Raw genomic sequence first — 18,796 nt, forward strand, 5'->3', positions numbered from 1 at the left:
AGAACCAAATATATGAAAGAGTTAATAGTCCTTCGATATAAATGCACTCCAAAATTAGATGATAAAGATATATGGATATATCTCTTGGATGACAATGATGTATAGTCAATGTTATATAGGGACAACATTTACTTCGTTGCTAGTAAAGCTACACGAATTGACAATGTTTGTGAAGTTAAACAAGAAGTTTGATGATGCATAGTTAAACATTGAGTGGCACTCCGAAGTGATATACACGACTTGGTCGAAAGTGATGTATAAGAATAAAATGATGAAAATCTTATAGATAATGTGCATCCATCTCAGCCACCAGCTATTGAGCTTACTCCCCTGGCAAACATCTCATTGTTCTCATCAGTTAAGGATGAGATGATTAATGCAAACGATGTGGAACCACTTAGATAAACCAGTGTTGATGATCTTTATTGCAGGATGTTGTATGACATCCAGCCTTTCAATGCAGATTACAAATCTAGGTAAAGATTGATGATCTTTCAAATTTATGCTTGAACTAGAGGTGTCATTTTTTGGTTGATCTTGAAAGTTTGGAATACAAGAATGTTGCATTTCTTAAAGCAAAGATAGCCATAAATACAATGAGTTTTGATTTACTTTGTGCAGTCAATCAGTCATTTTATGCCAGCAGTAATGAAAGGCACAGTGCATAATCAGATGATAGTGATGATTCTGAGTATATCATGTTGATTGAGTAGTACTCAGAATCGATAACAGGTGACCAAATTAATGACAATTTATAACAAGTACTAATGGGTGAGAACGATGCGCTAATGATATTTGAGAAATCAACCCCTTGGTTCTCAATAGATGAATTCTCATTCAATGAAGAGCAATTTAAAATAATTGATGCAGAGTCTTCTCAGTTGTATGATGAGTTGCTTAACAAAAAACTTAACGAATGCAAACAGTTTCAGTGGCTATCAACAGAGTCGAACGATCATAAAATTGATTATGGCAAACGGTTTACTAATCTTGAGTAATGTCACAAGTTTCTTATAGATCATGTGATTAGGAATAACTTTAAAACAAAATTTATAAAGAGTTGCAATAACAAAGTCATTGTTTCATGTACGAAAAAAACCCCACAAACTACGGTAGATTGCCTCTGAAAGATCTATTGCACAAATATGCATGAAATAAAGTTCTTTAAAGTGAAGAGGTATCAAAGTGAGCATACATGTGGTGGATCAATAGGCAACCTTGTTGTAAGAAAAAAATACAGACGTCTGCATGATAAGTGAAAGATTGACTCTAAGAGAAATCATGAACGACCTTAATCGCAATGTAGGTGTAGAGGTTTCTTACAAATAAGCATGGTGTGGATGTGAATTGACTAGGCTAATGTTATATGATTCATTCAAGGAGTAATCCATGATGCTTACCGCTTATTCTCATCATTTGATGATGGCTAACCCTAGAATGGTAGTGTTCACTGGGACTGATACAAATAGTAGATTTAAGTGCATATTTTTACCCTTCTGGCTATGCATTGATGGGTTTGTCAAAGGATGCCCTCTACTTCTTATGGCAGTTGTCACATTCCTAAAAGAAAAATACATGGCTATTTTGTTGTCTACTCACACTATTGATGCTTATAGTGGTATGTTTCATATAGCATTTAGAATAATGGATAGAAAGTTGAAGAAGTTATGGAAATGATTTTTGGGGCATATGTAAAATCAAATCAATATTTATGATAATGATAAGCTCAAAGTTAAATAACATTTCATAGTTATCTCAAATAGGCACAAAAGGCTTCTATATATTATCCCTCGCACATGGCGTAAATGTCATTATGAATTTTTCATGAAGCGCTTGACTGATAACATTTTAAAAAATTTGGTGCACCACTTAGTGCATACTAGTGGTGTAAAACCTGAGATTTCTAACTTGAAAAATTCAAGAAAAAATTTTTAAAAAAAATTGACGATGTAAAATGGGGTTATAACACAGTATAAAATCATTTGGTTGATCTAAGTTAGCAAATCCTAGGGCTGGTTATAGAAAAAAGGTGAATTGCATTGGCTTGGATCCTACTCCTCTTATAGGTTTGGATTCGGGTCTAACAATGAGGATTCTATTTAGAATCCAACCTCTTTATTTTTTAAACAAATCAGAGTAATTAAAAAGTACGAGAGTAAAACAATCTAATCAAAACATGTATAACATTCCAAAAAATGTATAAGATAAACTTTCCAAATCCAGAGTTTATGAACAGTAACATGTTTATCAAAATATATAAAATGGAGCCAAAATATAAAAAATAAACTGAGACAAAAAGTCTTGGTCTGTCATCCCTGCCTCGCATCCTGGCTTATTCTATGCAGCTGTCACTGCACACCATAAAAATGGGTCAGACTGGTAAAAGCCTGATAAATATATGCACCAAATTTACACAGAACTACGTAACATTCAGGATATATACTCTCATACAATTCCTCTATTTAGATCACAATACATCGGTTTAGATGTCCAATAAAAACAATTTTGGAATGTTAATAATGAAAATAGTACAAGATGCTGATGTTCAATATGACCTCAGTCATAGGATAACTTTCTTGAAGCTCATAGTTTCGAGTACAACTTACTTGAAGCTCGTACGTGTCTTAATCTGTTTAGACTAACTGATTTGTTTTCAATACAAGGTTGTGTAATTTGTATAAACTTTGTTTTTCTTGATCTGAAGGCTCCCTCTGGTATTTGAGGAACATGACATCGAAATAAAATAGAATACTTCGGGTGTTTATTATGCTATGATATTTTAAATTGCCCAAAGGTCTTTTTGCACAGGAGTCCAAGTGGGCGGCCTGTGGGCAGGAGGTAGTTCTCACTTGACACTTGTAAGACAAGAAATATAATGCATCTTAAACTAATTACAGTAGTTGGGCACTATCACGTAGGACACATTGATAGCCCTGGTCTCCTAACCCTCGAGTGAATAGAGACTCACCAGGATGCCTTACTCCCATACCATTCCAAGAAGATACATGAATCTAAAGGGGGTCACTTGAGGTTTGTACCACCTATCATCTCCAAGATAACGCTTGAAGACGTAATGGTTATGAAGGTTGTCTATCTTATAACCATCCATTTTTACTTTGGTGCCTAAACCATTTGAGTGTCTCGCTAGTGACAACATTATTATTTATTTAGGTGTGCATGGTTAACATGTTTGTTTTTGCATTCAGAAGGGTTTATTAAAACCCCTAAGTTTGTTGCAAAGCCATCAGTAGTGCATGCATGTATTACATGCCTTACAATACCCAGACACATGCTACATCCTATAGTTATCAAGACCTCGGTCTGGTTCCTTAAATCATATGCTCCATATGGACTAGAAACATTTTGTTTATATCTCAATATAAATATATCCTTTACTCGGGGTCATATCATCTTCTACTCGCATTTAGGGTCAAAGGAGTTGTCTTTTCAATGTTAGGGGTGGACTCATCCAACTCCAGAGTTGACTCATAATATTTGTTTTAAATAGTTAATTTTCAACCTACAAGGATTGACTCTTGCCTCAAAAGAGTCGACTCTTATTCACAAGAGTTGATACACATGGTATAAAGGTTGATTCTACTATTAGTTAAGTTAATTCTCATGTATTTAAGTCTTGGTATGGGTAAGAGTCTAGCCCTAGGAAGCAGAGGTTGTCCCATTAACAAGGGTCAACTTACTATTGTGCAGGGGTTGACCCTTCAAAAGCATGGGTCGACCCTTCTTGGGTTTTCTTCAAGTAGGGGTTGACCCATAAGAGTCTTATGCAATTTTTATGTGTAGGGGTCGACCCATCAAGATCAAGGGTCGACTCATGGGTCAGGATCCAAAACTATAGGTAAAACAGTGGGCAGAGGGTTGACCCTTTTCTAGGTCTAGGTTGTTGTATAATAGAAACTTAGCAGGGGTCAACCCTTCAAAGTGAGGGTGGACCCTTAATGGGTCATATTTGAGTAAGGGTCAACCCGAATCAAGGGTCAACTCACTATGGTACAACCTGTGTATAACTGTTTAGTTATACGTTGCCGGTCCCAAGCCCGGATAAAGGAGGAGGGTTATGGTAGGCCAGTGACAGCCAACATAAAAACTTAGTCATACCCTATGAATATGAACCAATATGAGAATTTCGTTGTGGCGTTCTCTACTGAGCGACGCATTGTACTCTATAGGCCTGGAATCAGTGATAAATGGGCAAGGGTTGTGAGGTCGTTGCCCGAAAGCGGTGTGTCACACCGGCGCCCGGGTGTGGTGTCAAATAGGCAAGGGTTCCCTCACTTTGTTGGACGGGTGGGGGTAGGGGTGGCAATCGTGTCGGGTTGGCGGGTTGGTGGGTCGACTCGAGGGGTTGGCGGGTCAGCATACCTAAACCCGAATCCGACCCGTTTATTAAACGGGTCGGCTGTGGCAAACACGAACCCGTCTCGTTTAATAAACGGGTAACCCGACACGACCCACCAACCCATTTAATAAATGGGTTGGGTCGGGTAAACGGGTTCTCAAGTTCGCGGGTTAGGTTGGTGGGTTGGGTTGGCGGGTTGACCCACCCGCCTAACCTGTTTATTAAACCGGTCAGCCGGGTTGGCGGGTTGGCATACCCCTAACACGAACCCGACCCGTTTAATAAACGGGTTAGGCGGGTCGACCTGTTTATTAAACGGGTTCATTTTTTCCAAACCCGAACCCACTTAAGAGGCGGGTCGGGTTGGCGGGTCGTGTCAGGTTTTGCCACCCCTAGGTGGGGGTAAAAAAGTTAGTCCAAGACCATAAAATTAGATTAGCCACTTGGAACATAGGGTCTTTAACTGGTAAGTTGGTAGAGTTAGTAGATGTTATGTGTAGGAGAAAGATTGATATTTTATGTCTACAAGAGACCAAATGGGTAGGTGAGAAGGCAAAAGTGATAGAACCTTGGGGATATAAGATTTGGTATACAGGAATAAATAAAAATAGGAATGGAGTAGGGATTGTTATGAGTCGTGAGTTTATAGATAATGTAGTTGAGGTCCGTAGGAAGGGTGATAGGATTTTACTTATTAAATTAGTATTAGGTACAAATATTATTAATATTATTAGTGTTTTTGCACCTCAAGTAGGTTTAGATGATTCCATTAAGCATCAATTTTGGAAAGATTTAGATGGAGTAGTACAAGGGATATCTTATGGAGAAAAGTTTTTCATCGGCGGTGACCTTAATGGACATATAGGCATTAGTAGGGATGGATTTGAGAGTATCCATGGAGGCTATGGTATAGGAGAAAGAAACAAAAGTGGAGAAAGGATTTTAGATTTTGGTTTGTCCTATGGTATGATCTTAGCAAATACTTGGTTTAGGAAGAGGGAGTCTCACCTAGTAACATTTAAAAGTGGGATTAATACGAGTTAGATAGATTTTTTCCTACTTAGAAAGAGAGATAGGGGTTGTTGCATCGATTGTAAGGTTATAGCGGGAGAAACTGTAGCTACACAACATAGAATCTTGATTTTAGATTTTAAAATTAGACAATGTCGTAAAGTGGATAGACATAGGATAGATCCTAGAATTAAGTGGTGGGCACTGAAAGGAGCTAAAGAAGGAATGTTTGTAGAGCAGATAGTTAAGGAAGTTGATTGGTGTCTCGAGGAGGATTCAGAATCAATGTGTAATAAGATAGCGGGTGGCATGAGAAATGTGGCTAAGGAGGTATTAGGTGAGTCTAAAGGCAATGCATCGCTAGATAAGGATACATCATGCTGGAACGAGGATGTCAAATTAGCTATTAAGGTTAAAAGAGAGTGTTGTAGAAATCTAAGAGTCGTGATAATGAGAAATTGAAAAAGTATATGATAGCAAAGAAGGAAGCTAAAAAAGTAGTTCAAAATGCGAGGGATAAGGTATATAAGGAGGTTTATGACAAGTTGGATACCAAAGAGGGCGAGAAGAATATTTATAGGCTTACAAAGATGGGAGATAGGAAATCGAGGGATCTAGGTATGGTTAGATGTATCAAAGATGAAACACAAAGGGTTTTAGTCAAAGATGAGGAGATTAAGGAGAGACGAAAAGATTATTTTGATAAGCTATTTAATGGAAGTCATGCTCAGGATCTTGGAGACTTGTCCATTCCTTTTCATGAGATGAATCGTGACTTCATGTGCAAGATTCAAAAGAAAGAAATTGCAGATGCTTTGAAGAAAATTAAATCAAGAAGGGCAGTTGGCCTAGATGGTATACCTATCGAGGCTTGGAAATGCTTGGGAGATAAAGGTTTAGAATGGTTGACAAATCTTTTTAACAAGATTTGGCGGACAAATAAGATGCCTAATGAGTGGATGAAGAGTACTTTGGTGCCTCTATATAAGAATAAGGGTGATATACAATATTGCACAAACTATCGTGGTATAAAACTCATGAGTCATATTATGAAACTTTGAGAGAGGGTGATTGAGTCTAAGTTGAAGAAGGTTGTCATGATATCAAAAAATCAATTTGGTTTTATGCCTGGAAGATCAACTATGGAAGCTATACATCTTCTTAGACAACTTATTGAGAGAAATAGAGAGAGGAACAAAGATTTGCATATGGTTTTTATTGATTTGGAGAAGGCACACAATAGTGTACCTAGGGACGTTCTCTGGTGGACAATGATGAAGAAAGGTGTTTCTCTCAAGTACATTAGTATAATTAAGGATATGTATGAAGGAGTAGTAACCAATGTCCGCACTTGTGGAGGGGTGACAACCAATTTTCCTATAACGGTTGGGTTACATCAAGGATCTGCTTTAAGCCCTTTCCTATTTGCTATACTGATAGATGAGCTTACGAGATCAATTCAAGAAAATGTGTCATGGTGTATGTTGTTTGCTGATGATATTGTTTTAATTGATGAGTCTAGAGCTGGGGTTAATAATAGGTTAGAATTATGGAGATAGACATTGGAAGCAAGAGGTTTTAAGTTGAGTAAGAGTAAGACAGAATATATGGAATGTCGGTTTAGTAAGTAACGAAGTAGTGATGGGACTGTAGTGAAGCTTGGTGAGCACGAAATACCGATGGATGATTGTTTCAAAGATTTGGGATCTATCATTCAAAGGTATGGAAAATTTGATGGAGATGTAAATCATAGGATAAAGGTTGGGTGGATGAAATGGAAAAGTGCAACTGGAGTGTTGTGTGATCGTAGAATGTCATTGCATTTGAAGGAAAAGTTTTATAGGACGACTATTAGGCCCGCTGTACTATATGGTACGGAATGTTGGGCTGCCAAGAGACATTATATTCAAAAAATGAGTGTAGCTAAGATGTGTATGCTTAGATGGATGTGTGGAAATGCAATAAAAGATAAGATTCAGAACGAGGAGATACGTATGAAGGTAGGCGTTGCACCCATTGAAAATAAGATGAGAGAGAATCGTATTCGGCGAAAAAAATCAATTTTCATCAAAATTTTGATACAAGCATAACCGTAAATCAAAAATCACAAAATATACTTCAGAATTTCCTTTGTATTTCAATTAAATATTCATCCAAATTCTCAGATATTACAGGAGCACTGCCAAAGCACCTAGGAGACAATATTGTTATTTTTATATTTCAAAGATTCATGAGTAATGTAAAAAAGCATATGAATGTGTTATTGATAAGGTAAAACTGATACATTTGGTTAACAATCATTTTTTTGCTAGAAAGTACAGGTGCTTAACCTCTAATATAGCAGAGTGCTTTAATTCATAAATTTTCCTCATACGTGACAAGCCTATATCCCACTTATTGAGAAGTTTCATCTAATATTGACGAAACTTTACGACTAAAGAAAGATTAACAGGAAGAAAATGATTGGCATTGTAGTGCCTAAGGTAATTACAAAGATTAAAAAGCATTAGATAAAAGCATAAAAGATATGTGTGCAAGTAGTGCATTGCCTCCACCATGTTATGAAGCCCATGAATGGCAATGCGGCTACAATGTTGATCTAGAGAGTATGAAATGCTCTTGTGGAGAATGACAAGTTAGCAGGATTCCTTGTGATCATGTCATCACATGCATTTTGCACTGCATAAGGGTAATCATTCATATAATTACTTTGACAAGTTCTATACAGTTGAATTGTATCGATCACACATATTTGATGCATTACCTAAGAAAGATCATAGTAAGACTTAGTATTTTTCACAGCAAAATATGGCAGAAGGATACGATTTGCCAAAGAACATATCTATGTATTTCATTGTTAGTCTATAAAATAATGTTCAGTTTCTTTTCTTCCTTCTAATAAAGACTAATCAATAAACATTGAAATGCATAGCAAACGCTCAAAACTCCCTTGCATTGAGACAGGGCATGTCCATCTTGGAGCCTAACCATGTGTTGTATATGTTCTATGAATGTGAAAAGGTATACACTTATATAACATAAAATTTGAATTACACAACTACCTTAAAAATTGATTTATATTGCATTTCTTGATTCATGTAAACCGGAGCAATTATCACTGGATTCTTTGGGAGATGAATATGGAAGTGAAGGAGTTAAGGTTGTACAATTCGATGAAGACTACAAAACATGCTTATAGGAATGTTGTAAATACGCCATGTAATGTTATTAACTATTCAATAGTGTGCTTCTTTTGTTCAAGTATTCATTTGGTTTAATGTTGTGTTGTATGTTCATTTTTTTATTGAATGAAATGGTTACGATATTTATGCAGAATAGTCGGTCATTGTTGTATGCCTCTAAGCAATCAAACTAGTAATTACTTTTGTACATGTTTGTTTATTTGGTATATAAATATTATAGGTATGATTGTAGAATATATGTTCTTTTGTATATGTAATACTTGGGATTAGGCAAACCATTAAATTTTACACAGGTAAACCATGTTGTTGATCATGTTTTGTTTTTTTCTATGATATTTGTCACATGTTTATTAGGTGACCTTTTTTTAGAATCATGTAACTGCAGTTAAGCATCGAATGATAAAGTTCTATAAATGTGAAAGGAAGATCGTCCGTGAAGAGTGGAAGAAAATAAGGGATGAGCTTACAACAATAAAAGTTGATGAAGAGTTTAAGTCAAATGTTGCACTTATGTTTTTAGATATAGAGACGACAATTGACAATGAAGTGCCGACATGTGATGAGAGTTTACAGAAGCTATGGGCATTCATGGGTATTGTTTGTTGATGGTTGTGTATATAATAAGAACTTTATAATTTTGACAGAATGAACAATGAACAAATTTTATGAAATTCATATTAACTATAAATATGATATATTAACTAAATTTTATATTGATGACTATGCAAATTTTAGACTATAAATGTGGACATGGTATTATGTATTGACTCTGGATGTGAAAAATTACACATAAAATTTTAAATTTATATGGTTGACTATGCAAATTTTTTATAATGCAAAGTTGAGAATTTCACACGTGCCCTACGATTTTTTTTTCTAATTTAAAAAGAATGAATTTAAATTTGCATATACCTTGTTACACAATTTATTCTCATAAACAAATCAATCACCTGTTACGTACGCAACACATAAACAAATCAATCACCTATTATCTAAATAATTTATTTTACTCAAAAAACAAACAATTTTATTCCCTATTATATACATAATTTATTCTCAAAATACAAGAATCAAACAACTTCATTTCAGGATATATACACGATTCATTTACAGACAATTTTATAACCTCCCACACACATTTATTAATTTATACATAACATAACAAAGTTCAATTAATGTACGTAACAAAATTCAATAATATACAAAGTTCAATTAATGTACACAACAAAATTTAATAATATATAAAGTTTAATTATGTATACAAAAAAATCATTGTCAAGATACAAATCATTGTTTATATTGTTTTAGGTGGTCTAATAGTCCACCAAAATATTCGCTTGAATGTCATTGAAATGTCACGGAAATGTCTTCGAAAGGATTGGGAACCACAAGAACCCCATAGATGTAAAAAAGAGGTTGAGAAACAAAACATCATTTACGTGGGATGAAAATTCTCAAGAAAAAAAAATTGCAATACTAGTGTGATGCGAAAAGAACTTTTGCAATATCAGACTTTCACAAAATTTTCATAATTTTGCAATATGCCGTGTGATACTCTTTCGAAATTTCACAAATTGTGGACTTTCGCAACACTTAAAGCTATTGTAACAGGATGTGTGATACTCGTCACAATTTTGCAATATCAAATTTTTGCAAATATTTCAAAATTTTGCAATACTTTATGTGATGCTCATTCAGAATTTTGCAAGGTATAGACTTTTGCAATACTTAAACTGATTTTTGCAACATGTCGTATGATACTCATCCGCAATTTCACAATTATCATACTTTCACAAATTTTATGTTTTTTGCAGGTAATCGCACGAAACTCATCACAAGTTTTGCAAATATTTTAGAATTTTGCAATCTTTTTTAAATATCGCAACCTTCGATGTGATTTTGTTGACGAGTTTTATGGGTGTATTATTTTAGCTTCATGACGCGTGAAAATCAAAAATTTGCATTTGCAAAGGGTAAAAGCATCCAGAAAAAATTAAGAACATGTGGTATTGTCCATTCAACTGATTTGGTAAATTATAGGATATTTTTTAAAACATGTCATTTTTGGCGTATAGTACAATCATTTTCTGTTTCCAGCCCTAAGTGGGGCAGCGCATTTTTTTGTGCAATCACATCCCAGCCGGTATTAGGGCCTAATTTACATTGAACAAATCCAAATGAATGGTCTGGACATGGACATTGGAGGAGTGTGATAGGGATATTTAAATGGAGTTGGTTGGTTGTAATGGTCAATGAAAACCTACTCGGTAGTTGGTATTATTTTTTTTGGAATAGTAGCTTTCACCAGCCGGATGTTTGCGAATAAAATTCTTAGGCTTCGTTTGTTTCGTTCCTACCAATACTAAAAGACTCTTTGGGAAATGCATACCATGATGGGAAGGTCATCCCATGTGTGAAAAAATCATAGGTAAATCTCTTCATAGGGATGTGATTGTATTTTAAGTATTAAATTCATGGTCAACGTGATAAGAAACCTTTATTAACTATGATCCCCATAAAAAAACGGAGTTATCGTGTTTGTTTTACCTGCGTAGGAAAAATGAGGGGTTTCATATATAAACCACCATTTTTATGTATAAAAATGAGTGAAACAAAGGTGTAGTTTACTCTAAAGGCAACTGTATCATTAAATATGTTATGATTATATGGGCAATTTTCCATCATGATGCTTGGATAGGGATGGCAGTGGACCGGGGGAAAGCGGGGCCCCGCCTCGCCCCGTTTGGACCGGGGATGAAGGGTATGAAACGGGGATGGAGGCGGGGGTGGAGGATAAAATCCATCCCCGTCGCGGAGGCGGGGCGGGGGTGGACGTGCACTTTTCCCCGCCCCGCCCCGTCCCCGCCACGATCCCCGCCTAATCCCCGCCCCAACCCCGCCCCGGCCACTTTTCCCCGCAATATCCCCGCCCCGCCCCGCCTCATCCCCGTTTGGACTGGGGATGAAGGGTATGAAACGGGGATGGAGGCGGGGGTGGAGGATAAAATCCATCCCCGCCGCGGAGGCGGGGCGGGGGTGGAGGATAAAATTTTGAGGCGGGGCGGGGGTGGAAACCTTGTCCCCCGCCCCGCCCCGCCCCACTGCCATCCCTATGCTTGGATGTTTGTTTCATCCACGTTGAGAAAATGAATATCAGCTCAGCCATTTCTTATAAAATCTATCAAAACTGTGGATGCCTTCTTTGTTGGTAGGTTGATTTTTGAACCAAGGGGCATACATACATGCAGGTTCCATCATGTCAAGGGGCTTATTACAACTAACCACTGTAGGGGTTGTCCGCGTGGCCAGCGGGGTGGAGATCAAGAATTTAAAACTTTCATTGCAGCCCTTACCTGGCTGCTCCCAACATTCATAACAAATTTTTCTTCCTCCCCAAGAAAAATGAAATATCTCGTTTATGTTTGGGTCCTCCCCCACAATAAAAGTTTCCGGGTTCGTCCCTGGCGGGGTAGTTGTGAAGGTGTTGAGTTGAAGACCCTGAATCAAACCCCATTGGCACACTGGTGTGTATGGTTGTAGGGCCCCTCGCTTGGGCAAGGGTTCCTGGTCATAAAAAGAAAGGGCTTAATACAACTAGGATACACTTATTGGCATCACATTTTAATACCATACAAGCTCATGCATGTCAATGTCAGGAGTGACAGAATATGAACTTCTTGACCCTCTTGGGCTATACCGTTTAGGACAAAGAGGGTCCCTAGTTATGAATGCTTACAGGCTAAACCTAATCCTCATCTTGGAGGTCAATGTTTAATGCTGAGAAAACATTGGCTATGCTTTAGACTACGGTACTCTCTAGCAGAATCTCACAGGTGCGAGCTTTATTTGGCCAATTGACCCCACGAATGCATTCAGCATGGTTCATTTACTAGGAAATGGACTTTGAATCGGGTAGTTTAGATGTGAAAATATGATTTTCTTAATATTGAAACTTTGAGGCTTGTATATTGTTGAATTTTGTAGCCATCTGCTTATACAACATGAATGGAATATCTAAAAACATGTTTTTTTTTACTAAGCAAGCCATATATATATATATATATATATATATATATATATATCATATCCATAGGGTTTGATTCAGAAAAAAACCAAGAAAATGTGAAGGAATGGATGGTTTGTACTAGAGGGTACAGCGCACTCGAGGGTAGATGTTTGAGACTACTCAAAGTCACATGGTTTGCTCTAGTTATGAATACTTGAATTCTATTCCTATGTCACAAAGATATGGGTATGACCCAATACGGATGTGAGTTCAACTTGAAAGTTCGATTTTTTTTTTAAATGGGATAGGACATGGTTTTTCTTTATTTTTACATTAATAAAAACTATTTTTTGACATTTAAATATATAAAAAAGCATTTCTGTTGAAATGTTATTGTTTCCTCATATAAGAATGTCATATCGTGCTTGTTCATGTCACCAAAGTGGCGTGTCCCTGTGATATAGCTTGAGTCAACTGCCACAGAGGAAATCTCAGCTTTGACTTTCTGCTAGCCAAGGCAGGGAAATGACCTTGGATTCGAACCCGGGACCCTTGGTTAAGATAGTGAAGCTCCAACATCCTTGCTCCAACGATCATACCAAATTGTGTTTGGTTTTGTCGGGTCCTTGCATAAGTGTGACTCATTCAATTGAACTACTGGTTTTGAGCATGCCTAGGATTTGAATGCATCACTTGGGTTTGAAAAATCAATTGGATGTGGCCTAGTTGACTAACACAATCTTATCTTTTTTTTTATGACAATGATGATTACACTAACATGCGTATGAAAATGGATAGGAAATGGATTTTTGATGCAGTACCGTACCAATATATATGGTTTTTTTTTTTTTGTTGGGAGTGGGGGAGAGGAAAGATAGTCAAAGGGAAAAACCCATCCATCACGGACCCCATATTGGCTGACCTACAATAGGTCTCCCAGCCCATTAAGGAGTACACCTAACTTCAACCTTGCGGCAAGAGACACCATACGTACCAAATATGATTATTGTGCATCTTAGTCAATATATAAAATGCATCTTGATCATATCCAGCTCAAGCAGGTGTTGGTTGACCTAGATATAGTGGGATTGAGAATTAGTAAGAACTGGGTTAGTTGCCTATTTAAACAATATCATCAAAGATAAGAAAGGTTATACTGATCTTACTATGTCATCAAAGATAAAAAAAGGTTGTACTAATCTCACTGCTTCTAAAGACGAGGGAGGGGCATTGATGCGTCAAAATAGTTTGCTTTAGAAACATTTTAAATATTATACGATCGTTTTATTGGGTTATATGTCATTTTCAAATTGTCAAGTTTTTTGTCATAGTGCCCTGGTCACGCACAAGAGAGAAAATCAATGGGGCCTTAGAGGAGAGAGCGAGAGAGAGAGTATAGGATTGTTACCTAAGAAGGAGAGTAGAAAAATCCTATCAAAGTTAGTAAAGTTAAATTTAGGACTATTTACCAAAACAGACCCAGTTTTTTCTATAATTCAGATTCATACAAGAAAAAATCTACATTTTTTCAAATACATACCTATTTTTATCCCATCTTATTCAAATGCATATTTGTGCTTACTATCCTCAATCTAACTATAGTTAATAATCTTTTTTTACCCATTTTTACCCTTATTAATTTTATAATTCTCTCTTTATTTAACGTGCCCACCCACTGTTTCCCCAATCCTCTTCATTTACTATGCTCACCTATGGACTCTCTCTCCCTCTCTCTCTCTCAAAATAAATAAATAAAACTATATCGCTGCAAATGGAATGGACCATGCAGACTTAAGAGTGGATCCATGGAGGGTCATGCAGGTGAGTGATCTTACATGGAATTTTAGAAGTTGAAAATAAATAAATAAAGACAATGATAAAAGAAATGAAAGAAATAGGGATACAATTGTCAAGGGTAAAAATGATTTTTTTTTTAATTATGAGGGTAAACTGAAGATTTAGGGATGAAAATATGAACCATCACCGTTGGTATGATTTTGGTTAATTATATAATAAGTGAATTCTGTATTGAAAATTTTTTGCACTTACGGAGGGGTGACAACCAATTTTTCTATAATGGTTGGGTTACATCAAGGATAAGTCATTTCCTATTTGCTATAGTGATGGATGAGCTTATGAGATCAATTCAAGAAAATGTGTTGTGGTGTATGTTGTTTGCTGATGATATTGTTTTGATTGATGAGTCTAGAGCTGGGGTTAATGCTAAGTTAGAATTATGGAGACAGACATTGAAAGCAAGAGGTTTTAAGCTGAGTAAGAGTAAAACAGGATATATGGAATGTCGGTTTAGTAAGCAACGAAGTAGTGATGGGAGTGTAGTGAAGCATTGGTGAGCAAGAAATACCGATGGATGATTGTTTCAAATATTTAGGATTTATCATTCAAAAGTATGAAGAAATTGATGGAGATGTAAATCATAGGATAAAGGTAGGATGGATGAAATGAAAAAGTCCAACTGAAATGTTGTGCGATCGTAGAATGTCATTGTGGTTGAAGGAAAAGTTTTATACGATGACAATTAAGCTCGCTTTACTATATGGTATGGAATGTTGGGCTGTCAAGAGACATCATATTCAAAAAATGAGTGTAGCTGAGATGCGTATGCTTAGATGGATGTGTGAAAATACAATGAAAGATAAGATTCGAAATGAGGAGATACGTAAGAAGGTAGGTGTTGCATCCATTGAAAATAAGATGAGAGAGAATCGTTTACGGTGGTTTGGACATATTCGGTGAAGGTCTAATGATGCTTCAGTTAGAAGGATTGAGAAATAAGAAAATATATTAGTTAAAAGAGGTCGGGGTAGGCCTAAGAAGACTTGGATAGAGATGATAAGAAAGGATATGAATGCTTTGAACCTCACCGAGGACATGACATTGGATAGAAATGATTGAAGGAGAAGGATTCATGTGGAAGACCTAGAATGATTTTATTTTTTTGGTTCATATAGCTGACCCCAATTGTTTTGGGATGAAGGCGTAGTTGTAGTTGTTTTTGTTGTTTGTTGTTGTATTGGAAATACCAGTTTTGGAACTTGAATTATAGACCAAAAACGGTGTATGTTTTCATAAATAACCCTCAAATTTTAGAAATAGGTATGTATTTTAGAACTTTTCTGTTAATTCATATGCTCATCAAAAGTTTGAGAGTTTTGCAAATTCACACTAAAGTTTATACATGGGTTAATCAAATTGTCTCAATCATCAAGCAACATTGTCTTGTTCTTGGGTTAGCACTAACTCATATTTTAAAGTTACCATTTTACCCCCATACCATCTTAGATGTCTGGACAAAGTTTAACAGTAGTCAGCAGATTCAATGTAAAAAGGGTTTATTTTTTACAATGATACTTGAACTCCCTAACATGAAACAAAACACTAACCACTATACCAAATAGCTAACAAATTTTAGAAAAAAATTATGCAATCATGTTTAAATTTCAGCAACCCAATAATGACCCGACCCACTGATAGCACAACATGGTCAATGTTTGGTATGCATGAAGTTTCAAGTTTTCAAATTCGAACTTAGTTGTGCTATCAGTGGGTCGGATCATTGTAATGTTGATTGGCTTTAGAGCCGTCAACCGTGGGTACCTGACCCATCAAGGTAATACCCAAACCCCAAACCGACCAAATAATAAATTGCAAGGTTTGGGTTTTGCCGGGTCACAAAAATGGAAACCCAAACCAAAACCTGCATAATTTTATAAATTTATTTGTATTAAACATATAATAGGTCAAGTATTCGATAAAAATGACGGGATTGGGACAGCTAGACAAAAATCATGTCCCAAACCCAGCCCACATATTGCTTGGATTAGCGTTTTTTCATGCCTATACCCAGGAATTCAGGTTCGGGTTGAGTCAGGTACACGATACAAACCCGACCCATTAATAGTCATAGAATTTATACTTAGTTATGTAGGCCAAAAAGTTTTGGGGGTATTTGAAAATTTTCCTAAAAGTAAATTTATGAAATTATGCAGGTTTGGGTTTGGGATTCCATTTTTGTGACTCAACAAAACCCCCACTCGACAATTTGTTATTTGGTTGGGTTTGGGTATATATTGATGGATAGGGTACCCAACCCATTTACAGCCTTAAAGCTAATCAACATAGCAATGACCCAGCCAACTGGTAGTACAACCAAGTTTGTGTTTGGAAGCTTGAAACTTCATGCGTGCCAAACACATATCCTTTTGTGCTATCAGCGGGTCTCGCATTATTGGGTTGATTGGCTGGTTGGATTTTAAACATGGTTGTATAGAATTTTTTCTAAAAATTGTTAACAACTAGTTATTTGTTGTAATGGTTAGTTTTTTGTTGTATGTTGAGGAAGTCAAGAGTTCAAGTATCATTTTTGTTTTTTTATATTTACATAGGCAAACCACCCACAGGATTAGAGACCTAACCACGTTGGATTTGTCTGGCATACTTAGAATCTCTGTCCTGACAACTAAAACTCTGTGGGCTTACCCCAGGGAGTCATCATGCTTCGGCTTGCTCAAGGGTGATGCCCATGGAATTTGAACCTAGACCGCCTGCCTAAAGGCGTAGGCCCCATCCCACTACGCAAAACCCCTTTGAGAATTCAAGTATCATTTTAAACAATGAACTTTTCTACCTTAAATACATTTTGTTGACAGCTCTTATTGTCAAACTTTATTCAGACATCCACAAACTAATAATTTTATCTCACAAGTTATAGGGTTAAATAGTAACTTCAAAACATGAGGTATCGTTAATTAAGCCAAGAACAAAATTTGCAAACTCTCAAAAATTTTGTGTACGTATGAGCTAGAGGAAAAAGTTCGGGGGATATTTTAAAATTCCCTTAAATCTACCTACTTATTAAGAGTTACCCAGAGTTAAATTATACATAATTTTTAATGTTACCATATAGATGGAGAGATACTAGAAAATCCTATAGACGTGGGAATATATATTTTATATTCTAAAAATTAGCCAAATTAAATAAATTATACTAAAATTTAAAAACTACCAAATTCCAATGCCCAAAAAAGCATGGGATACATTTGGCTCATTCTAAATCTTATTTGTTAAGAGTCATACCTATAATCAAATTTATTATTCTTGTGAGGATTTCATATCTTGGGTCATTGAGGAGGAGATTACTTAGGACAGCCATTAAAAAATAAAAAGTTTGCTCTTGTCATAGTTACACCCTGGTCTACTTTCTTGAGACTTAGATGGGATGAGAGGTGGCAGAATCGGTTACAGTGACCAAATAGTGAATCCTTCATTTTTGGAGCATGGAAGAACATGGAAGTTTTATATCTTTTTTCTTAAGTTTTATATGTAGTAAATTAAGTTTTAGATTACTTGTCTGGTAGGAGCAGCTACTGCACATCACCTTGTGTTGGTACGTTGCAAAGTTCGAAACCCAATGGTGTAGTTGTATAACTGGTAGGGGTCTGCTAACCCCAGCTTGCCTTCAAAGAAAAAATAAGTTTTGGATTTCATAATCATCCCTCCTGATTTGAATTGAAAGTCATTTTATCTTTAGAGACAGGCCGTTGATATAGAGACATAATATATATTCATTGTAAAGATGAACACCCTACTAGAATATATATATATATATATATATATATATATATATATATATATATATAGAGAGAGAGAGAGAGAGAGAGAGAGTTCTAGCACGTATCGCAAGCACCTATATATGGAGTTCAAGCAGGTATTGCAACCTATGCTCTACTATATATCTCTGTGTGTGTGTGTGTGTGTGTGTGTGTGTGTGTGTGTCATGCAGTATACCCTACTAGTACTAGTTACGGTTAGAACCTGATCCTGCCTGGGTCTGGTAAGGAGTATCCACTAGCCATTTGGCTGTAGGAACTTCGGCATGAGATGACCTGATAATAGACAGGCCAGGTTTAGGTCTGGCTTCATATCAAACCAGGTCACGGGTTGCGACCCATGACCGCCTGTTTGACCTACTATATATGCAAGGTAATCTGGCTCATAAGAACCAAAAGCCCTTGCAAAAACTATTTGAAATAATAAATTGTTTTATTTTATATTAATGGGATATCGGATCGGGCCTTCAGCTGGCATCCTGCATGATATTCAATGGGCTTGGTTTTAGCCCAAGTTATATCAGAGTTTATCCAACACACCTAACCCACATCAGCCCAAGATGGTCTCTCTTCCCTGGCCTGTTGAGCC

This window comes from Nuphar pumila, chromosome 5 (genome assembly GCF_984573655.1).
Source record: "Nuphar pumila chromosome 5, dmNupPumi1.hap1.1, whole genome shotgun sequence".
Lineage (NCBI taxonomy): Eukaryota > Viridiplantae > Streptophyta > Magnoliopsida > Nymphaeales > Nymphaeaceae > Nuphar > Nuphar pumila.